The 24,050-nt window shown below is 38.3% G+C and overlaps 1 protein-coding gene and 1 non-coding gene across 21 annotated transcripts in view; both read left to right on the plus strand.

The window, feature by feature from the left end:
* The window catches only part of LOC105488951 (NIMA related kinase 10), a 271,931-nt gene that overhangs the window by 90,028 nt on the left and 157,853 nt on the right, over window positions 1-24,050 (plus strand). The gene's annotated exons all lie outside the window — the stretch shown is intronic.
* On the plus strand, window positions 16,885-16,988 carry LOC112427896 (U6 spliceosomal RNA). Its single transcript, XR_003019657.1, has one exon. It is a non-coding gene; the product is annotated as a U6 spliceosomal RNA (small nuclear RNA).

Genomic DNA, 24,050 nt, shown 5'->3' on the forward strand with positions numbered 1-24,050 from the left:
GTAGAACATCATCTTAATATATTAATATTAATATATTTGTATATTATATTTGTTGAAAAATAAAAAACAACCTACAACAGAAACTCTAGATAACCTTCAATACAGAGCTACCTGGGAATATTTCCAAGCCAATGCATTGTGAAATTAAAAAAGGGACAAAATAACTTGAATCTTTATCTTGGACACACATTTGCTTAATCATTTGAAATTAATTATAACTTTGTTTGCCTTAAGCTTTTTATGTTTTCTCTTTTTATAAATTGAACTTATATTTCCTGAAAATTTTTTACAATTTATTTATATGCTGGTATGTCAATTTACAGGTTAATAAGGATTATAATAAATTATGTTTTAATTTTATAACGAATAGTATATATATACATATATAACACAGTTATGTATATATACAACAGAGCAAACATTAATCCTCCTTAAATGGCTGTTCAGGCCATATTTTCTGAGTAATAGCCAACTCTGCATTTTATTTTCTTACGAAGATTAGCTGTAATCATTTCCTTTCATTACATTTAAATGTACTAAGCTTAATCTTTTATTGCAGTAGCCTGGTTTATTTTTTTCTAAACTTATATTTGCTTTCTTTAATCATTATCACACATCAAAACAGTTTACAAAATAAAAAGCTTATAGAGAAAAACAGTTTCATGCCCCACCCCTTTGAAACCCTTAGTTCTCTTTGCACAAAACAGCTACTTCTCCACTTTTTATTCTTTTTCTTATATGGTATTTGATTTTCTATTGTAATGGGAGAGAATTTAGTTTTCTTTCTTCTTCTTCCCCATCTACCATCCTGCCAGTACAGTTGTAACAGAATTTTATGTTAAGTCAATATTCAATGTTCACATTATTATCACTGTGTAATTATTGTTAGATGTTGATTACTTATCCTTTCTCATAGATCGTTTTGTTTTTCTTAGAGTTAATGATTGCCTTCTTTTTTATTTGTGTTCCTAGTTTTCTTTGTACCTATTTTTTTATTTTTCTCCAAATCTTCCAGAAGAATTGTAAAGCCCTCTCAGTACTATTTCCACATGGTCAAACCTGACACGTACTCCCACTTTTGTTTTCCTGGACTCCTTGTTCCTGCAGCTGCTTGTTGCAGTGTACTCTGGGTTTCACTTTAGGCCTGCTGCACAGCCATTGTCATGGAACTATTGTTTATTGATCTTCCAGTTGTAGACTCTGTTTCTTATGTTCTGTGTCTTTTTCTTTGTAAACTCCCCTGCTCTGCTGAAGCATGTCTTCTGGTACTTTTCTAAGAAAGAGTGCTTTGGGCGTTATGTTTTTTGGATGTTCACTTGCTACAAATATTTTTATGGGACCCTCTTATTGGACTGGTAGTTTGGCTTGGTGTATATATTCTCAGAGGAAAGTCCTTGTTCTCTCAAGTTTTAATGGCATTTCTCCAGTCTTCTAGTATCTAGTTTTGCTGTCAGGAAATCCAGTGTTCTTCTGATGCCTATTTCTTGATACATGAAGTATTTTATCACTCTGGAAAATTTCAGAATGTTCCCTTTATCCACTGCTTTGGATGAGTCTTTAAAATCCAATGTGTCTGTAGTTAGGTGTGCTCTTCAATCTGGAGACTTAAAATTTAAGTCCTGGGAAGTTTCCTTGCATTATTTCTTCACTACTCTTCTCCCCTCTGCTCTCTCTGCTTTGATTTTTAGAGTTCTTTTTAGTCTTAGATACCATATGTACAAAATGGTCTTCTAATTTTAAAAATAATTATCTTAGTTCTTAACTGTTTGTCTCTTTGTTGTAATTGAGTTATTTCTTCAACTTTCTTTCCCATTCCATTGCATATTAAATTTATATTATCATATTTTAATTTCAAAAAATGTTATCTTATTTTGTGTTTTATTTTTATGGAACCCTGTTTTTATTCTTTCTCAGGGTAATATAGACTTTTTTTTCTTCAGCATCCTGAATTGTTTCTGTATCTTCTGAAGGTGTGTGTGTGTGTATATATATATGTGTGTGCGTGTGTGTATACGCATATACACACACACACACACACAGCATACATACATATACATACATATATAACACTAAGCAGGAGTATATATACACATTTTATTCCTGCTTAGTCTTATCTCTCTTTCTGGCTGGGGGCTTTTCTCAACTGTCTTGTGACCCTGTGCTGGTCTTTAATAATTCTGAGGAAGTCATGAAAAAAGCTGTTGGAAGCACTGTGAGTTCCAGTTGAGGCTGTCATCTGGTGCCCTTCCTTATAGTAAAATGGAAATTTTCCTTTGAAGACTCCAAAATCAGTATCTAAACTTTTATTTTTCTGGAGAAAACTATTTGAGTATCTTGCCTGGGGGTACGTGCACCTGTTTGCTGGCATTCTGGGAGCAGCATCAACAAACAGGACTCAGGGAACCACATTTAGTTTATAGATTTTCGTTGAATTCTACTCTGCTTGGTTCCTTGCTGGTTTATTTCTTTGAAAAATGAATATTTTCTGTTAGTGGCAGAGGGTGCTTGATTTACTGGCTGTGTGTATGTGGGAGGGCACCTGTAAACTTTTTCTCAATTCTATGTATTGAGCTTTCTGCTTCTCTTCTCCCTTGGATGGCACCCTGGGCTCTTCAGGGTAAATGGGCTCCCCTCAGCCTTCCTCCTCAGACACATGGGTGGCACTTTTGCTCTGCTGAGTCTGACACCATCTTCTATCTACTTTCCATCTGCCACACATTTATTGGAATATCTCATCCTCTGTTGTTGCCAAGCCCATTCTCATTGTTCCTGTGGGTTAGTAACATTCCAAAGAATATCCCCTCTCCCAGCTTTTTCTTTTTTTTCCATTTTAGTAGGGTTTGAGATTTAGAGGAGATAAAAGCATATGGTCAATTTACCTTGTAACCCAAAATGGGCAGGGTAGTTATATTCTAAGTTTACACATTTGACTTAAAACATCCCATTTTCATGTTGACTCTCTAATAAATATATTTATTTCTACTTGCATTCAAGTCATATAGGACTCCCTAGAAGAAGTTACTTTGTTTTACAAAAATAAGCAAACCTTTGTTTTGTCCTTCCCTGTCCTGCCCCTCAGTGTTATTTTACTCAATCTTATTAATATTTATCAGAGTTCTACTTAGGAGTTATACAATTAAAGAATTACTTCCTTTTTTTTTTTTTTTTTTTTTTTTTTTTTTTTTTTTTGAGATGGAGTCTTACTCTGTCGCCAGGCTAGAGTGCAGTGGCACGATCTCGGCTCACTGCAACCTCTGCCTCCTGGGTTCAAGCGATTCTCCTGCCTCAACCTCCCGAGAAGCTGGGACTACAGGCGCATGCCACCATGCCCAGTCAATTTTTGTATTTTAGTAGAGACGGGGTTTCACCATGTTGGCCAGGATGGTCTAGATCTCTTGACCTTGTGATCCGCCCTCCTCGGCCTCCCAAAGTGCTGGGATAATAGGCACGAGCCACCATACCCTGCCTACTTCCAGATTTTAAGACCATTTAGCTTTAAGTGAAGCAGTATTTTCCTAGTTTCAAATAAAGAAGCAGCACAGGTTGGTGGCATACTGGTGAGGCTAGCAGCCTTCAGATGAAGAAGCAGTGAGCTCAGAATGGGATCCTAGCCTACTCTAGTTTCTCTTCACTAAAGCAATTGTGTGGTTAGGGCATTGATGTACTCCCATTATTTTCAGTGAATATAAAATGATTTTATGACTGAAAAGATAATCCATAGAGATTTGATGTCATTCTTTAAAAAATATTTTAAATATAATAGTGCCAAAATATTTTTCAGTGTCTATCTCTATTGATATAATGTAAAAATGTCCATTAGTCTCTTATCTTTAAGAGGGATTATGGTTAAATTAAAACCCTGCAGTATTAATTTAAAACCAAGTGTATAAAATTTCCATATTTTGGGAAGTGGAATGCAGCTGCGATTAGTAGAGCCTGTGAGAGTGAGCTGGCTGCTGTGGGTGTTAAAGCATGTCACCTCAGAGGGGCAGCCTTGTTATGTTTTATTTTTCTCTTTGCTTGCACTGGAAGATCTATTCACTTCCAGAAAAGAAACACAGAATTGCCAAATGATGTTTAAGATGCATGAGACAAAGTGTACTGAAAATGTGATCAGAAAAAAAAAAGCTTTCAGGAAACTAAAATTTTCATCTTCTCATTTTTCTCAATATAGGTGAATTAAATGTTTTAAGATTGAGGTTGGTTTGCAATTATTTATAGTAAGCATGCTGACAGGAGTTTGCTTTGCTGAGGAAGCAGAGTAGAAAGTACTCACATTCTGTTATGCTTGGTTTTACAAATGCTATGTATTTTTAAGTCTAAATATATTTCCATTTGAAAAACTATCTTTTGATGACATGTGCCATGACACATGTTCAGGTCTTGCTCCTCCATTTATTTGCAGCCTTTGAAACCATACAAGGGAACAGACCCCAACTCAGTGGTACATGGGGTGAAACACAGTCAACATTTGCCCTAAATACTGTCATCTGCCAAGTAAGGTCCATATTGTGCCATCACATTACAAAACGACTCTTAAGGGAATTTGTAAAAATGAACTTACCCTTGAACCCACCGTTCCATATTTCTTGACCTTTTCAAATACCCACATTTTAATGTAAGATTTCCATGTCCCCTTGCCTCCTCTGCTTTCAGATAAAAAAGAAAAAACAAAACTCATTTAATTATAGTTAACAGATTTCAGACATGGGCTTTAGTACATGACGCAGAAGGTCACATGTTCATCTTGCAAACAAACAGACTGTGTGAATTCGTGTTTCTCAAGTGATATATGGCAGCTGCTCTGATGGTAACAACAAGGGCAAACCTGATTCAGTGTAAAGTTTATCAAAGGCTCCAAGGCTCATCAAATGTTATCACAGGTCAGGCATTGCCGGGATAGATAAAAGATGAAAGCCATGGTTTCTTCTCCCGGAGCTCCAGTCTTATGGGGGAAAACTTCTGTTATTCGCTCAGCAATTACCTTCCCAGCTGACACATCCTACAAGTGAGCACAGCAAGCATGAGGGACATAACCTATGTCTTCATGAAGCTTGTAATTCTATTACAGAGTGATGAAGGCTAGAATGTATATGCAAAATACTGTAACAAGTAACAACAAGTAACCTGAAAGTCTCAACAGCCTAAAACAGTGGCAAACTACAGCCTGTGGGACAAATGGAGCTGTGGCCTATTATTATATGTCCTGTGAGTTAAGAATGGTTTTTGTATTTTTAAATGCTTGTTGAAAAAAGAAGAGTACATGACAAAGACCATATGTGTCCCGCAAAGCCTAAAATGTTTACTATCTGGCCTTTACAGAAAAAGTTTGTCTGCCCCTGACTTAACAAGATTCGTCTCCTGCTAATGCTACGTGTCCATTATGTGTCAGTAAGGGAGTTTCTTCTGTACTTTTTCTACATCCCAGAGGCAGGAAAGACAGAACATGGGAAACCATGCCGTGTCTCTTAAAACTTCTGTCCCAAAGTAACACATGTTACTTCTACTCAGATTTCACTGGTCAAAGAAAGTCAGGTTTAACAGGATGCGATGCATTCCTCCCCCGAGAGAATATGAGTGAATAGCTATATAGTCTATCACAGCTATATAAGCACTGGGGAAAATGTGACTAACCCCTGCCTTAGGGATCTTTTGGTGCAGAGTTAAGCAGGAAGGGTAAGAGCAGTTAATGCAGGGGCATAGCAGATGCTGAGGATAGGGACATGAAGGAGTATAGTGTGTCTAGGGACTATCAAGGTGTTTGATGTGGCAAGAGATGAGGGAGACTTGGTGGGTGGGGAGCTTGTCAAAGACTTATCCTCAGATTTTTCAGACTGGAAATTATATGATCAGATCTAGGAGGTAGAAGGATTATTAAAATGGCAGGTGAGGGAGCCTGCTGGGGAAAGACTGGACACAGATACTCAGTTTAGGACATGTATCAGTTAGAATATGTTCAGGTGCCAGAAGCCAAACTAACGATGGCTTAAACCATGAGGATATTTAGTTATCTCACAGCAAGGGGTCTGAGGGTGAGTCGTTCCAGGGTGGGTTCAGCAGCTTAGGGAGATCAGCCACGATCTAGGCCTTTCTGTCCTTTCTTTCCAGTATCCCCAGCAGTTTGACTTCTCCACATATTTGTCATCTCATAGTCACAAGACGGTTGCCAGAGCTCCAGACATTATTACCAAATTCAAAGACAGGAGGCAAGCTGGCTGCATGGGTAAAATCTAGGAAAAAAAAGTGTCTTCTTCGAATGCTGTTTCCTCTGGTTTTATTGTTAAAGAAAATCTTTCAAAGAAGGTCTCCAGTAGCCTTATATTGTGTTGACTGAAACGAAGTCATGTGACTACTCCTCATTGTAAGAGAGAGTATTGAGGTGAGCTTCCAGCCTCTATAGTTGGAGATGAGAAAGGGAGAGGATTTGGTTGATGGCTTTTGGAGAGCTAGCCCACAATGTTTGCCACTGAAGGTTCTTGCCTTTGTTCAGGAAAGACATGATGTGGGTTTTTCCAATGACAGCAGGAGAAGAGGATGTGAAAAAGGGGCTTGATTCAGCAGTTATTTGGGACCCAGAATTAAAAAGATTTGGTGGCCAGTTAATGAGATGTGAGGTATGAGAACAGTTCAGAAAGAGGCTAAGTTTGCGAAGATTGCTCTCCCATTGGCAGAGATTTAGGTGTAAGGTTTTGGACATGCTTAGTTAAAATCTCATAATGCTCTTCTCCTGGTTAAAATCCTTCAAATAGTTGCCTATGATATTTAAGATAAAGTTTAGTTTCCTTATGGCACCCAAGGCCCTTTCTTCATAATCTCCTCCTTGCTCCTTGCTCTGACCTCCTGGGATAGGTTGCACTTTCCCGAACAGGATGTGGCTCTATACCTCTGGGACTTCTAACATGCCATCCCACTGCCTGGAATGCTCTTCCTCCCTTCTGCCACTCAAGTCAAATGCCCTTCCTCCGGGTCGCATCTTTGACATCCACATCTGATATGTCCAGTTTCTGGGATCCCTTAGTACACTGGTCTGCCTGTCTTACAGCACATAGCACAAAGTATTGAAAACACTAGCTTATTGCCATCTTCTCCTTGAGGTGAGAGAAACGAACTTTCTTGACCTTATATCTCTGATAGCATTTAATATTTTTATTGACTAAACGAATAGAAGAATGAATGAACAAATGAATGAATTAATAAGCAAATGAACAAAAACACATCCAGGTGGAAATATTCAGAAGCCATTTACAAATAGGGAGCAGAGATTGAGGCAATACCTGGGTTTGAGATCTCCTCTGATAGCCAAGATTGTCTAGAAAGAGTGCTTAAAACAAGAGGAGTTGAATATTAATGTAGAAATTGCATGCACACATGGGCAAAGGTCCAAGCAGTTCCCACTGTCATCTGAGCAAACAGTAACCCAAAGAAAAAAATTTACTTTCTTGAATGCCACCAAAGTTTAAGACATTGAATTGGACCTACCCTGTATTGCCAGAATCTTCAATATTTTAAATTTTTTAGAGGATTAGAGGATTTTTAATTGTTATTGGTTGGCTAAACTGCTGCTGAGAAATCTGTGTCATTATATATAAAAAAAGAATTAGTATTGCAATTCTGATAGGGAACTCAAAGTCCTTATATGCACGTTACTCATATACTTACAAAACCTGGTCAAATACATATATGATGGACTCTATCATGGTTTTTGTAGGTCTGTCAACATGCCTTGCTTTGAACTTGTTCTGTGGTTTACTTCCTGTTAACAGGATGTAGTGTCTATTTGAGTTTGAGCTGACACAACTTGAGTACTCTTAAAAGACTGCAGAATATTGAGCCACTTGTGTTAAATACCCTCATAGCAACTGTTGTGAGAAGGATCACCATGAAATTTTTCTTAGTCAACGTATTGGCCTCATGTTAGTAAGAAAGTAAGAATATTTTTGTCAAGTTATCACAGTTGCCTTGTATTGCCATTGGGTCTCATAACATAAAAAGGAAATGTCAAAAGAAATTCAGTCAATTCCAATTTCTGAAGTACTTTAAAGATTCTTGCACCTTTGGTGGGTCATTCTGCATTTCTCAGATTCTGTAATTTTGAGTTGGCTACAAGAAAAAATAACAATGGCAATTTGACAGAGTTAGAGCCAGGTGGGGTTAGTTCCTAACCCTGACAATTGTTACGCTCCTCTGATGAGACAGCGAACTGGGTGAGCACAGAAGGAGACACCAAATTTTTATGACCTTAGATGAAAGTTGCAAATAGTAACCTCACAATTGAGGTTTATAAGGCCAAATAAAAACACCAAAGACTAAGGTTAATAAAATAGAGTTCATTTTAGTGTGTATTTGGGATATGATTTGGTTCTCTGGGAGCTTTTACATGAAGGGGGTAGAATCTGATGTGTGATGTGTTCTGGATGAGTTGTTTTCACTCTGTAAATTTTCCTAAAGTGTGTTTTCTGAAGCAACATAGTGAGTAGGTGGTAGTAGCTATTTTTATAGAGACTAATTCAGTGGTACAGAGTACTATGCTTCTGATTATGTCATCAGCATTTCCAGCCAGCTAAGTCTACTAAAGCCATTGGAGCTTCAGAGATACTGCCCTGATGTCCATCCTAGGCCTTTTAAGAACTAGTATCATGCCACACACAGTGTGTATGTGTGTGTGTGCACGTGTGTGTGTATGACTGCATGTGTGCACACATGTGAGAAAAACAGAGTGCACCCCTGACGTCTCATCCTCACAGGAGTCTGGCCCTTGGCACTTTTATGTAATATTAGAGCTATATGTACAGAGCTCCATTATTCCAACTGATAGTAACCAGAAACAAACCCCATTCTGAAGAATGATTTTAGAAGAGCCCCCTGTGGTTTACTTCCCATTAACCCCAGATATAATGTCTATTTGAGTCTGAGCTAAGGACATTAGTTTTTCAAAAAATCCAGTCTGTTGATAGACATCTTAGAACTAGGTGATGTTTATGTACCACAGATATGGAGTTACCTAGAATTCAGAAAGAATTCAGAATTCTTTTATCAGGTGTTGAATTTTTCATCATGAAGCTCTGTGTCATCGTAACTCCATCAATCAAATCAAGCAAATAATGATGCTGTTGAGAAAGAGAAGTTCCTTCCCTCTCCCTCATCCCTGAGGGAGTCCACACTGGAGAAGAAAGCTTTGGAGAAGTGGAAAGTGGCAGGGTACAGGGGTCCCTGGCACACCAACACCAAACACCTGCCCCCTACTCTTTCTTTAGGGATATCCACTTTAGACTTAAATAGCATGCCATTTGTTGAATTAGAAGTAATTTTAGTATTAATAGTAGTTGGACTTCATTTAGTGGAAGGTTGCGAAGCAGTTTGGGGGGCAGAGATTAGAATCCGAATGACCTTCAGAGGAAGAAGTGCCAATGATACGGGTTCATTGAGGGAAAGCTCTTTGGATTATCCTGGGAAACTCCTTCCTGTCCCTCACTGACTCCTGCACTGAGAGGATGTTACTGATGGTCAGGAAGCAGTTGGGGGGCAGAGATTAGAATCTAAGTGACCTTCAGAGAAGGAAGTGTCAATGGGACAGGGGTTTGTTGAAGGTCACTCTTCTTTAATGATCTTACCACAACTGTAAGTTTACATTTATATGTATGATTCTTTATTTAATGTGTATCTATACCACTGGTCCCTAAAGTCTGTGTCATCATGGATGGTTTTTGACCTGGTTATCATCTTATCTTGAGACCTGGTTCAGTACCTAGAACATATGCTTTTAGTGTTGGACAAATGAGTAAATGGACAATCGTGAGGTCCAGATAAGGCAGCTGGAAACTTTGTAAAAAATAGCAATCGGAAGACCTTCTGGTATATCAGTAGGAGCCTGATGTGATGAAGGCAGGTGTTGGTGGATTGTTTCATTGCCAAATACCCCGTAGGATGGATTAAAAGGAAAAGCTTTCTAAAGAAGTGCATCCCCTTTTTTGCAGGAGGAGTGACAACCTAAGCTCCTGGCACATTTAAACTATACTCAGACGAATCAAAAGAAAGATGCAGATACAAGAGCTGGTGAGGGGTTGAATATAGCAGCAAGTGAGAAAAGGCAGATTTCAAGTCCAGGAAATGGGGAAGATGAGATGCCATCTGGTTTACTGGGATATCTCTGATGACTGAATGATGAGCCCAGTCTTAGGTGGGAAGTGGCAGGTGCTTTATAGGGCTGGAGGTGAAATCCCAGACAAAGGCTGGGACTTTATGGTTGAATTTGGAAGTCACTGACACGTATGTGATGGGTGAAAGGTTGTGAACAGCTGGGTTGTTCCCTGTGGAAAGGTACAGGAATACCTTGCATCTGTACAGTATTTTAAACTGCTTTTCACCTATTGTCATGCTGTTGTTGAAGTAACCCTTTGCAAACTGTAAGGTAAGTTTTATAGGCCATTTTTGAAAACCAGAGAGCAGGAATCTAGGGATTCAGTGAAAGCCCACACAAGTTTTCCATCTGAAGGCTGGTAATTGTAGGCTGTAGTGTAAATGTGCTATAGAATTTAACATTTTCTGTATCATTTGTTCTGTCAGAGGGGATAATTTCTTTGGATCCTATATTTTTTTCATACTGTGCTGTATGCAAAATGTTTTCTGTTATCATTTTGAATACCTATAATGGCACATGAATGCTTTTATGAGTAAAGTTTCTGAAATAAAGCATTTTCTTCTTCTCCAAATATGATCACAAATGAGGAAAGAGTAATAGAAACATTTGTTACCACCAAACATTGTTACCACCAAAGTCTCCCAAATGTCCAAACAATATTAGTTTTTGCTCATTTTAAGAATACTTCTCAACTATCTGTTTTTAGGGATATCTGTCCAAGTGTCTGCTATTATCTAAATTAACTGGAGTGAATAAAATCATGGTAATGCTTCTCAGTTTTTGCCTTTCAAAATAAATGACAGTTTAATAAGAATAAGATGACTCTTATGTAGCATTAGAATGAAAAGTCAAAGCATTAGTTTTGGTTATAAGTTGGTCGAGAATTGTGTGCTAAAATTATAGTGGGCTTCCTAAAAATATTGAGGTTTTAAATATTGAATACTATTTTTTTTTCTGTATAGTGATTGCTTAATTTTAACTAATTTTCTCCGGTACGTAAAAGGGGAAAGGAAAGATAGCAAGTCATCTAGTTTGTGAATAGTTGTTAACACCACCTTATATGATTTAGTCTTCTAATATGTCCTATATGTGAGTAGTACTACTAGTTGGAGAGGTTAGACAGACAGATAGATAGACAGATAGATACATGGATGGATGGATAGATAGATAGAGAGGTGGATGGATATACATATAGTTATGCATATATATGTACATATACATGTATTAAAAGATATGTATCCAACAGTCTACAGGGATAAGCAATACAAAGTCCTCTCATGGATCTTTCATACTAGTTAGAAATGACAGACCCTAAATGATTGAAAAAATACTAAATAATACATAAAGTAATTTCAGATAATATGTTAAGAATTAAATAAATGTAATAGAAGAATATTGAAGGAGAGGGCATTTTTTAAAATAGTATGTACTAGAAAAGTCATTCTGAATGCCCAGATCATGTACGGTCATATAGACCTGGTAGTAGTTTGGCTTTTATTCTTAGTATTTATCAAAAGTCTTTGTAGAACTTTAACCTTGTAAGTTGTGACAAATGAGTAAATGGACAATCGTGAAGGCCACTTTAGATATTTAAAAGATCATTTGGGATCTGAAGTGGGGAATTATATTTCATGAGGAGAGATGGAAGGAGGGAGTCTGTTCAGGAGGAATAGCTCAGTAGCCTCAGTGAAAGGTCACAACAGCATGGACTAGGATGATAGCAGTTGTATTCATTATCCATTGCTGGGTAAAAATTCCCCAGAAATCTGGAGGGTTGAAATAACAAACATTTATTTTCTTATAGTTTTTGAGGGTCAGGAGTCCAGGAGAAGTTTATCTGGGTGATTCTGACTCAGGGTTTCTCATGAGGCTGTAGTCAAACTGTCAGCCAGGGATGCATCATCTGAAGCCTGAACTGGGGCTGGAGGGTCAGCTTCCAAGAAGGCTCACTACCATAGCTGGCAGTGAGTTTTGGCTTTTGGCTGGAGTGAGCACCTCATTTCTCTTACATTTGGCCTTTTATCCTTGAGGGCTGCTCTTCTCTATGTAACCTCTTCAGCAGAATAACCTTTACTATTCTACATGGTGGCTGGGTTCTGAGAGAGAGTCAGTGAGCAAGAGAGAGCAAAACAATTGGAAGGCGCAGTCTCTTTGTAACCTAACCTTGGAAGTAACAACTCATCAGTTCCGCTATAATTCAGTTCATTAGCCATGAGTTGCCAAGTCTCATCCACACATAAGAGAAGGATAATTAAGATTCACTTCCTGAAGGGAGGAATGTTAAAGAACTGGTAAACATTTTTCAAAACTATAACTTCAGTGGAGGTGATGAGAGGTGGCCTAATTCACTATATATAAATACTATATATATATATATACCTATTTCTTTGTTCATCCAGAAGAAGCAACTCCTCATCTATTCAAGTTTTATTGTGAGATTGCAATGATTCAGTCATACATATATATATTTTATATATATATATATATAAAACTTTTTTTTGTAGAAACAGTAGGATTTTGCTGTGGTAAAGGAAAGTGAGGAACTCTATCAGTCAGGATTCATTCATGAGACAGAAACCACTGAGAAATTTTAACAGCACAAGTTTCATGTATTAAAATGATTTCTAACTAGTATTAAGATTAACTACAAAGTGTTGAAGACAACCCAATAAAGAATACAGGAAGAGCATATACAGGTATACCTTGGAGATACTGTGGACTTTGTTCCAGAACACCACAATAAAGCAAATATTGCAATAAAGCAAGCCACATAAACTTTTTGGTTTACCAGTTTGTACACATGCTGTGTTCACGTTATGCTATAATGTGTTTTGTGTGCAATAATAGCATTATGACTAAAAGGCAATTAAGGCACATACTTCAATTAAAACATAATTCATTGGTAAAAAAAATGCTAACAATCATCTGAGACTTCAGCAAGTCATGATTTTTTTGCTGGTGGAGGTTCATGACTTGATGCTGCTGACTGATCAGAGTGGTGGTTGCTTATGTTTGGCGTGGCTGTGGCAATTTAATAAAATAAGACAACAGCGCTGCAGAGATTGTCTGTTCTTTTCACAAAATATATCTCTGTAGCATGAAGTGCTGTTTCATAGCCTTTTACCCACAGTAAAACTTCTTTCAAAATCGGAGTCAATCCTCTCAAACCCTGCTGCCTCTATGTCAATTAAATTTATGGAATATTCTAAATCTTTTCTTGTCATTTTAACAATGTTCACAGCATCTTTCCCAGGAGTAGATTCCATTTCAAGAAACCTGTTTCTTTGCTTATCCAGAAGAAGCCACTCCTCATCCATTCAAGTTTTATTGTGAGATTACAATGATTCAGTCACATCTTCAGGCTCCAATTCTAATTCTCTTGTTATTTCCACTACATCTGCAGTGAGTTTCTTCACTGAAATCTTGAACCCTTCAAAGTCATCCATGAGGGTTATAATCAACTTCTTCCAAACTCCTGTTAATGTTGATATTTTGACCTCTTCCCATGAATCATGAATGTACTTAATGGTATCTAGAATGGTGAATCTTTTCCAGGAAGTGAACATTGCCCAGATCCATTAGAGGAGTCACTATCTATGGCAGCTATAGCCTTATGAAATGTATCTCTGAATTAGTAAAACTACAGATGACTCTTGATCTATGGACTACAGAATGGATGTTGTATTAGCAGATGTGAAAATAACATTAATCTTTTTTTACATATCCACTAGAGCTCTTGAGTGATGAGGTATAATGTCAACAAACACTAATATTTTGAAATGACTTTTTTTTCTAAGCAGTAGTTCTCAACAATGGGCTTAAAATATTCAGTAAACCATGCTGCAAATAGAAGTACTGTCGTTCAGGCTTTGTTGTTCCACTTATAGACGACAAGCAGAGTATATGTAGCATAATTCTTAAGGGCTCTAGGATTTTCAGAATGGTCAATAAGCATTGGCTTCAACTTTATTACCAGCTGCATTAGTCCTTAATAAGAGAGCCAGCCTGTTCTTTGAAGCTCTGAAGCCAGGCATTGACTTCTCCCTAACTGTGAAAGTCCTAGATGGCATCTTCTTTCATTAGAAGGCTATTTTGTCTACATTGAATATCTATTCCTTAGTGTAGCCACCTTCATCAACTGTCTTAGCCAGATCTGGATATCTTGCCATAGCTTCTGTATCAGCCCTTGCTACTTCACCTTGCACTTTTATGTTATGAAGATGTCTTCTTTCCTTAAACCTCATGAACCAACCTCTGCTAGCTTCCAGACTTTCTTCTGCAGCTTTCTCACCTCTCTCAGTCTTCACAGAATTGAAGAAAGTTATGGCCTTGCTCCAGATTAGGCTTTGTCTTACGGGAATGTGTTGGTTTGATCTGTCGAGATAACTTAAACTTTCTCCTTATCAGCAATAAGGCTGTTTTATTTTCTTATCATTTGTGTGTTCAGAAGTGCCACTCCGCTGAGTAGCACTTTTGATTTTCTTCCAGAATTTTTCCATTACAACTTAGCTGTTTGGTGCCAGAGGCCTAACTTTCAGCCAGTCTCAGCTTTTGATGTACCTTTCTCACTAAGCTTCATCATTTCTATCTTTTGATCAAAAGTCAGAGATATATGACTCCTTTCACTTGAATGATTGGAGGTCAATGTAGGGTTATTAACTGGCCTAATTTCAATATTGTTTTGTCTAGGGGAATCATGAGGTTCATAGAGAGTGAGAGTTGGGGGAACAGCCAGTCAATGGAGCCGTCAGAACACACACATTTAGCAATTAAGTTTTCCATCTTATATGAGCATGGTTTGTAGTGTCCCAAAACAATGACAATGGTAACATCAAAGATCACTCATCACAGATAACCATAACAGATATAATAATAATAAAGTGTGAAATATGAGAATTACCAAAATGTGAGAGAGATATAAAGTGAGCAGATGCTGTTGAAAAATGACACTGATAGGCTTGCTGGATACAGGGTTGCCACAAATCTGCAATTGGTAAAAAAAGAATGCAACATTTGCAAAGTGCAATAAAGTGAAGCGCAATAAAATGAGGTATACGTATATAAGAAGCAGCTACTACCTCTAGGGCTGAGGCAAACTATACAAAGAAGGAGCAAATTTTAAGAGAGCCCCTCTCCTCAAGAGCTGAGATCCAGACTTTGTTGGAGAGGGTATGACTATAGCCCACTGATGGCAGAAATTGCATTGAAATGCTGCAGGACAAAGCTGTCAAACAGAAAACTGCCCCTGGAATGATGACCATGCTTTTCGGGAAGCCATTTTCTGGGGGATGAGTAGAACTCAGTGGGAAGCTATTGGCTTGGGTGCTCATGAGGCTAGCTAGACTGAGCCTGGCCAGAATGCTGGTAGAACTTACTGGGAATCTACCTGTGGAGGTGTTGTGAAAACAGCTGAGATGCCAGCAGAATTTCATGGTATGTTGTCTGCTGGGGTGCTTGCAAAATTTGCCAGTAAGCTGGATATAGTGCCAGTGGAACTGTATACGAAGCTGCCTCCAGGGGAAATGAGCACCACTAAGCATCCTGCACACTGCACAAGTGCTACAGGAACAAGGAAAGAGAGGAAGCATGTCAGAACCTGGAAAAGAAGAGAAGTCTCTCCTGCAGTTTCTCTTCAGCACCTTCTACTGACAAAGCTTTACATCAAGCCAGCTGGTAAAGGAGAGACATTACCAAGGTCCAGCTCCATTAACAAAGCAGGGCAATGATGAAGGGTGGATTTGATGCTGAAAGGGAATAAGTTGACAGCTAGCACAAGAACTAAGGAAAGTACCTAGGTCAATGATGGTACCACTTACTGAGATGGGGAACCAAGGAGGAGTTGTTTGGGTTAAGATTGAGAATTCGCTTTGAGTGTGTTAATTTTGAGATGCCTAGGAGACTCTTAAGTGAAAGTTTTGATTATCCAGATAAATATGTAAAGCTGGTGCTCAGAGAGAGAGGAAGGGGCTATTTCCAACAAATGGTGCAGGAACAGTTGCAAATCCCCATAAAAAATCAGAACCTCAACCTACATATTGTATCTTATATAAAAATTAGCTAAGCTTGGATCAGATCATAGCACTATATGAAACTTAAATTGTGAAACTTCTGGAAGAAAAAATGGATATGGTGTGTGCAGTATTGGGCTAGGCAAATATTTCTTAGACATAACATCAAAGCCATAACATGTAAAATAAACTAATAAATTTGACTTCATCAAAGTTTAAAACTTCTGTTCTTTGAAAAACATTAAGAGAATGAAAAGATAAGCTGCAGACTAGGAGAAAATATTTGCAAATTGTAGGCTGGGCACAGTGGCTCATGCCTGTAATACCAGCACTTTGGGAGATCAAGGCAGGTGGATCATGAGGTCAGGAGATCAAGACCATCCTGGCTAACACAGCGAAACCCCATCTCTACTAAAAATACAAAAAAATTAGCCAGGTGTGTTGGCAGGCGCCTGTAGTCCCAGCTACTCGGGAGGCTGAGGCAGGGGCATGGTGTGAACCCGAGGGTGGAGCTTGCAGTGAGCCGAGATTGTGCCACTGCACTGCAGCCTGGGTGACAGGGCAAGACTCTGTCACACAAAAAAAAAAAAAAGAAAAGAAAAGAAAAGAAAAGAAAAAATATTTGCAAATTGTATATCTGACAAATAATTCATATCCAAAATTCAAAAATAAGAAAATAAACAACCTAATGAAAAATGTAAAAATTTGAGCAGCCACTTCACTAAGGAAGATACCCAGGTGCTCACTGTGGCAGCACATATACTAAAATTGGAATGATACAGAGATTAGCATGGCCCCTGCACAAGGATGACACGTGAACACATCAAGTGGTTCATGTCTTTAAATGAAGATGCCCAGATGGCAAATAAGTACATGAAAAGTGTTCAACACCAATAAGCTCTAGGGAAATGCAAGTGAAAACTATACTGAGATATCACTACATACCTTTTAGAATGGCTGATTAAACAAAAACTGACAACATTAAATGCTAATAGGGATGCAGAAGCAACTGGAATGCTCATATTTCTGGTAAGAGAAAAAACTGGAAAACATTTTTACTTGGCAGTTTTTATAAAATCAAATTAAACATATGCTTATAATATGATGCAATAATCCCACTCCAAGGCATTTATCAAAGGGAAATGTAAAATTATGTTCCCACAAAAATTCATAGGCACATATTGTACTTACCTGAATCTTCAGTAGAATGTTGACTAGGAATGCTGAGAATGGTGGACATGTTTTGTTTTTGAACTTAATGGGGAAACACTCAATTTTTTAGCATTAAGTAGATTATTAGCTACAGCTTTTTTTTGGTAGATGCCCTTTATCAGGTTGAGAAAGTACCCAAGTACCCATCTATTCTTATTTTGCTGAAAGGAATAGATGTTGAATTTTGCTGATGCTTCTTGCACATCTGTTGAGATGATCACATGGTTTTTCTACTTTTTTTAAAATTATAATTTAAGTTCTAGGGTACATGTGCACAATGTGCAGGTTTGTTACATATGTAAACATGTGTCTTGTTGGTGTGCTGCACCCATTAACTTGTCATTTACATTAGGTATATCTCCTAATGCTATCCCTCCCCCTTCCCCTCACACCAAGACAGGCCCCGGTGTGTGATGTTCCCCTTCCTGTGTCCAAGTGTTCTCATTGTTCAATTCCCACATATAAGTGAGAAGATGCAGTGTTTGGTTTTCTGTCCTTGTGATAGTTTGCTGAGAATGATGGTTTCCAGCTTCATCCATGTCCCTACAAAGGACGTGAACTCATCCTTTTTTAAGGCTGCATAGTATTCCATGGTGTATATAAGCCACATTTTCTTAACCCAGTCTATCATTGGTGGGCATTTGGGTTGGTTCCAGGTCTTTGCTGTTGTGCATAGTGCCACAATAAACATACGTGTGCAAGTGTTCTTTATAGCAGCATGATTTATAATCCTTTGGGTATATACCCAGTAATGGGATGGCTGGGTCAAATGGTATTTCTAGTTCTAGATCCTTGAGGAATCGCCACACCGTCTTCCACAATGGTTGAACTAGTTTACAGTCCCACCGACAGTGTAAAAGTGTCCTATTTCTCCATATCCTCTCCAGCACCTGTTGTTTCCTGACTTTTTAATGATCACCATTCTAACTGGTGTGAGATGGTATCTCATTGTGGTTTTGATTTGCATTTCTCTGATGGCGAGTGATGATGCGCATTTTTTCATGTGTCTGTTGGCTGCATAAATGTCTTCTTTTGAGAAGTGTCTGTTCATATCCTTTGCCCACTTTTTGGTGGGATTGTTTGTTTTTTCTTGTAAGTTTGTTTGAGTTCTTTGTAGGTTCTGGATATTAGCCCTTTGTCAGATGAGTAGATTGCAAAAATTTTCTCCCATTCTATAGGTTGCCTGTTTACTCTGATGGTAGTTTCTTTTGCTGTACAGAAGCTGTTTAGTTTAATTAGATCCCATTTTTCAATTTTGGCTTTTGTTGCCATTGCTTTTGGTGTTTTACATATGAAGTCTTTGCCCATGCCTATGTCCTGAATGGTATTGCCTAGGTTTTCTTCTAGGATTTTTATGGTTTTAGGTCTAACATTTAAGTCTTTAATCCATCTTGAATTAATTTTTGTATAAGGTGTAAGGAAGGGATCCAGTTTCCGCTTTCTACATGTGGCTAGCCAATTTTCCCAGCACCATTTATTAAATAGGGAATCCTTTCCCCAATTCTTGTTTTTGTCAGATTTGTCAAAGATCTGATGGCTGTAGATGTGTGGTATTATTTCTGAGGGCTCTGTTCTGTTCCATTGGTCTATATCTCTGTTTTGGTACCAGTACCATGCTGTTTTGGTTACTGTAGCCTTGTAGTATAGTTTGAAGTCAGGTAGCGTAATGCCTCCAGCTTTGTTCTTTTTACTTAGGATTTGGCAATGTGGGGTCTTTTTTGGTTTCATATGAACTTTAAAGCAGTTTTTTCCAATTCTGTGAAGAAAGTCATTGGTAGCTTGATGGGGATGGCATTGAATCTATAAATTACCTTGGGCAGTATGGCCATTTTTCACGATGTTGATTCTTCCTATCCATGAGCATGGAATATTCTTCCATTTGTTTGCGTCCTCTTTTATTTCATTGAGCAGTAGTTTGTAGTTCTCCTCGAAGAAGTCCTTCACATCCCTTCTAAGTTGGATTCTTAGGTATTTTATTCTCTTTGCAGCAATTGTGAATGGGAGTTCACTCATGATTTGACTCTCTGTCTGTTCTTGGTGTATAGGAATGCTTGTGTTTTTGGCATATTGATTTTGTATCCTGAGACTTTGCTGAAGTTGCTTATCAGCTTAAGGAGATTTTGGGCTGAGATGATGGGGTTTTCTAAATATACAATCATGTCATCTGCAAACAGGGACAAATTGATTTCCTCTTTTCTTAATTGAATACCCTTTATTTCTTTCTCCTACCTGATTGCCCTGGCTAGAACTTCCAACACTATGTTGAATAGGAGTGGTGAGAGAGGGCATCCCTGTCTTGTGTTAGTTTTCAAAGGGTATGCTTCCAGTTTTTGCTCATTCAGTGTAATATTGACTGTGGGTTTGTCATAAATAGCTCTTATTATTTTGAGGTACGTTCCATCAATACCGAATTTATTGAGAGTTTTTAGCATGAAGGACTGTGGAATTTTGTCAAAGGCCTTTTCTGCATCTATTGAGGTAATCATGTGGTTTTTGTCTTTGGTTCTGTTTATATGCTGGATTACGTTTATTGATTTGCGTATGTTCAACCAGCCTTGCATCCCTGGTATGAAGCCCACTTGATCATGGTGGATAAGCTTTTAGATGCGCTGCTGGATTCAGTTTGCCAGTATTTTATTGAGGATTTTTGCATCGATGTTCATCAGGGATATTGGTCTAAAATTCTCTTTTTTTGTTGTGTCTCTGCCAGGCTTTGGTGTCAGGATGATGTTGGCCTCATAAAATGAGTTAGGGAGGATTCCCTCTTTTTCTGTTGATTGGAATAGTTTCAGAAGGAATGCTATCAGCTCCTCCTTTTACCTCTGGTAGAATTCTGCTGTGAATCCATCTGATCCTGGACTTTTTTTGATTGGTAGGCTATTAATTATTGCCTCAATTTCAGAGTCTTATTGATCTATTCAGGGATTCAACTTCTTCCTGGTTTAGTCTCGGGAAGATGTATGTGTCCAGGAATTTATCAATTTCTTCTAGATCTTAGTTATTTCTTGCCTTCTGCTAGCTTTTGAATGTGTTTGCTCTTGCTTCTCTGGTTCTTTTAATTGTGATGTTAGGGTGTCAATTTTAGATCTTTCCTGCTTTCTCTGGTGGGCATTTAGTGCTATAAGTTTCCCTCTCCACACTGCTTTAAATGTGTCCCAGAGATTCTGGTATGTTGTGTCTTTGTTCTCATTGGTTTCAAAGAATATCTTTATTTCTGCCTTTATTTCGTTATGTATCCAGTAGTCATTCAGGAGCAGGTTGTTCAGTTTCCATGTAGTTGAGTGGTTTTGAGTGAGTTTCTTATTCCTTAGTTCTAGTTTGATTGCACTGTGGTCTGAGAGACAGTTTGTTATAATTTCTGTTCTTTTACAATGCTGAGGAATGCTTTACTTCCAACTATGTGGTCAATTTTGGAATAAGTGCGATGTGGTGCTGAGAAGAATGTATATTCAGTTGATTTCGAGTTCTGTAGATGTCTATTAGGTCCACTTGGTGCAGAGTTGAGTTCAATTCCTGGATATCCTTGTTAACTTTCTGTCCTGTTGATCTGTCTAATGTTGACAGTGGGGTGTTAAAGTCTTCCATTATTATTGTGTGGGATTCTAAGTCTCTTTGTAAGTCTCTAAGGACTTGCTTTATGAATCTGGGTGATCCTGTATTGGGTGTATATATATTTAGGATAGTTAGCTCTTCTGATTGAATTGATCCCTTTACCATTATGTAATGGCCTTCTTTGTCTCTTTTGATCTTTGTTGGTTTAAAGTTTGTTTTATCAGAGACTAGGATTGCAACTCCTGCCTTTTTTTTGTTTTCCATTTGCTTGGTAGATCTTCCTCCATCCCTTTATTTTGAGCCTATATGTGTCTCTGCATGTGAAATGGGTCTCCTGAATACAGCACACTGATGGGTCTTGACTCTTTTTGCCAGTCTGTGTCTTTTAATTGGAGCATTTGCCCTCATTTACATTTAAGGTTAATATTGTTATGTGTGAATTTGATCCTGTCATTATAATGTTATCTGGTTATTTTGCTCATTAGTCAATCCAGTTTCTTCTTAGCATTGATGGTCTTTACATTTTGGCATGTTTTTGCAGTGGCTGGTACCAGTTGTTCTTTTCCATGTTTAGTGCTTCCTTCAGGAGCTCTTGTAGGGCAGGCCTGGTGGTGAAAAAATCTCTCAGCATTTGCTTGTCTGTAAAGGATTTTATTTCTCCTTCACTTATGAAACTTAGTTTGGCTGGATATGAAATTCTGTGTTGAAAATTATTTTCTTTAAGAATGTTGAATATTGGCCCCCATTCTCTTCTGGCTTGTAGAGTTTCTGCCGAGAGATCCGCTGTTAGTCTGATGGGCTTCCCTTTGTGGGTAACCTGACCTTTCTCTCTGGTTGCCCTTAACATTTTTTCCTTCATTTTAACTTTGGTGAATCTGACAATTATGTGTCTTGGAGTTGCTCTTCTCGAGGAGTATCTTTGTGGTGTTCTCTTTATTTCCTGAATTTGAATGTTGGCCTGCCTTGCTAGGTTAGGGAAGTTCTCCTGGATAATATCCTGCAGAGTGTTTTCCAACTTGGTTCCATTCTCCCCATCACTTTCAGGTACACCTGTCAGACATAGATTTGGTCTTTTTACATAGTCCCATATTTCTTGGAGGCTTTGCTCATTTCTTCTTAGTCTTTTTTCTGTAAACTTCTGTTCTTGCTTCATTTCATTCATTTGATCTTCAATCACTGATATGCTTTCTTCCAGTTGATCGAATTGGTTACTGAAGCTTGTGCATTCATCATGTAGTTCTCGTGCCATGGTTTTCAGCTCCATCAGGTCATTTAAGGACTTCTCTACACTGCTTATTCTAGTTAGCCATTCGTCTAATCTTTTTTCAAGGTTTTTAGCTTCTTTGCGATGGGTACGAACTTCCTCCTTTAGCTCGGAGAAGTTTGATCGTCTGAAGCCTTCTCTCAACTTGTCAAAGTCATTCTCCATCCAGCTTTGTTCCATTGCTGGTGAGGAGCTGTATTCCTTTGGAGGGGGAGAGGCACTCTGATTTTTAGAATTTTCAGCTTTTTTGCTCTGTTTTTCCCCATCTTTGTTGTTTTATCTACCTTTAGTCTTAGATGATGGTGATGTACAGATGGGGTTTTGGTGTGGAGGTCCTTTCTGTTTGTTAGTTTTCCTTCTAACAGTCAGGACCTCTCAGCTGCAGGTCTGTTGGAATTTGCTGGAGGTCCACTCCGGACACTGTTTGCCTGGGTATCAGCAGTGGAGGCTGCAGAACAGCGAATATTGCTGAACAGCAAATGTTGCTGCCTGATCATTCCTCTGGAAGCTTCATCTCAGAGGGATACCCAGCCGTGTGAGGTGTCAGTCTGCCCCTACTGGGGGGTGCCTCCCGGTAGGGAGGCTACTCACGGGTCAGGGACCCACTTGAGGAGGCAGTCTGTCCATTCTCAGATCTCAAACTCCGTGCTGGGAGAACCACTGCTCTCTTCAAAACTCAACTGGAAATGCAGAAATCACCTGTCTTCTGCATCGCTCACACTGGGAGCTGTAGACTGGAGCTGTTCCTATTTGGCCATCTTGGAACCCAGACTGGTTTTTCTTCTTTAATGTACTGATCTGGTGAACTACATTGATGATTTTTAAAAATTATTATTTATTTATTTATTTATTGAGACTGATTTTTGCTCATGTTGCCCAGGCTGGAGTGCAATGGCGCGATGTCAGCTCACTGCAAGCTGTGCCTCCCAGATTCAAATGATTCTCCTATCTCAGCCTCCTGAGTAACTGGGATTACAGGCACCTACCACCATATCCAGATAATTTTTTTGTATTTTTAGTAGAGATGGGGTTTCACCATGTTGGCCAGGCTGGTCTCAAACTCCTGACCTCAGTTGCTCCACCCACCTTGGCCTCCCAAAGTGCTGGGATTACAGGTGTGAGCCACCACGCCCAGTTGATGAATTTTTATTTGGAAATTATTTTAGATTCAGGGGCTACATGTGCATGTTTGTTACATGGATATATTGCATACTGCTGGCATTCGGGCTTCTATTGAAATCACATTGATGGATTTTTAAATTTCAATTTAGCCTTGTATTTCTGGCATAAACCCCACTTCGTCATTATGTATAATACTTTTTATATGTCACTGGATTTGATTTACTTATATTTTGTTGATAATTTTTGTGTCTGTGTTCATGAGGCTCTTATTCTGTAGTTTTCTTTTCTTGTCATGTCTTTGTCTGGTTTTAGAATGATGTAATGCTGGCTTTATGAAGTGATTTGGGAAGTATTCCGTCTTCTATTTTCTGGTAGAGTCTGTGTAGAATTGGTATATATTTCTTAAATGTTTGGTTGAGTTTATCATTGAATTGATCTGGTCCTTCTTTTTCTATATTGATAGTATTGTGTCTTGGTGAGATTTGGGGCTTTAGAATCAAGCAACCCCAGATTAGTATCTGACTTTGTTAATTTCTCCCTGTGAGACATTGGGCAAGTCACACATTCTCTCTGAGCCTGTTTCCTCATCTATAAAATGGGTAATTGTGATAATTGAATAATAATATACATCAGTTGTTCAGTACTCTACTACATGTATTTATATGTAATACATGTATGAAATTTACATATATTAAATTATTTAAATTTTACTATCATACTATTCTGTTTACAGTATATATCAGTACTATATTAT

The sequence above is a fragment of the Macaca nemestrina genome, chromosome 2, assembly GCF_043159975.1.
Source record: "Macaca nemestrina isolate mMacNem1 chromosome 2, mMacNem.hap1, whole genome shotgun sequence".
In the NCBI taxonomy this organism is placed as follows: domain Eukaryota; kingdom Metazoa; phylum Chordata; class Mammalia; order Primates; family Cercopithecidae; genus Macaca; species Macaca nemestrina.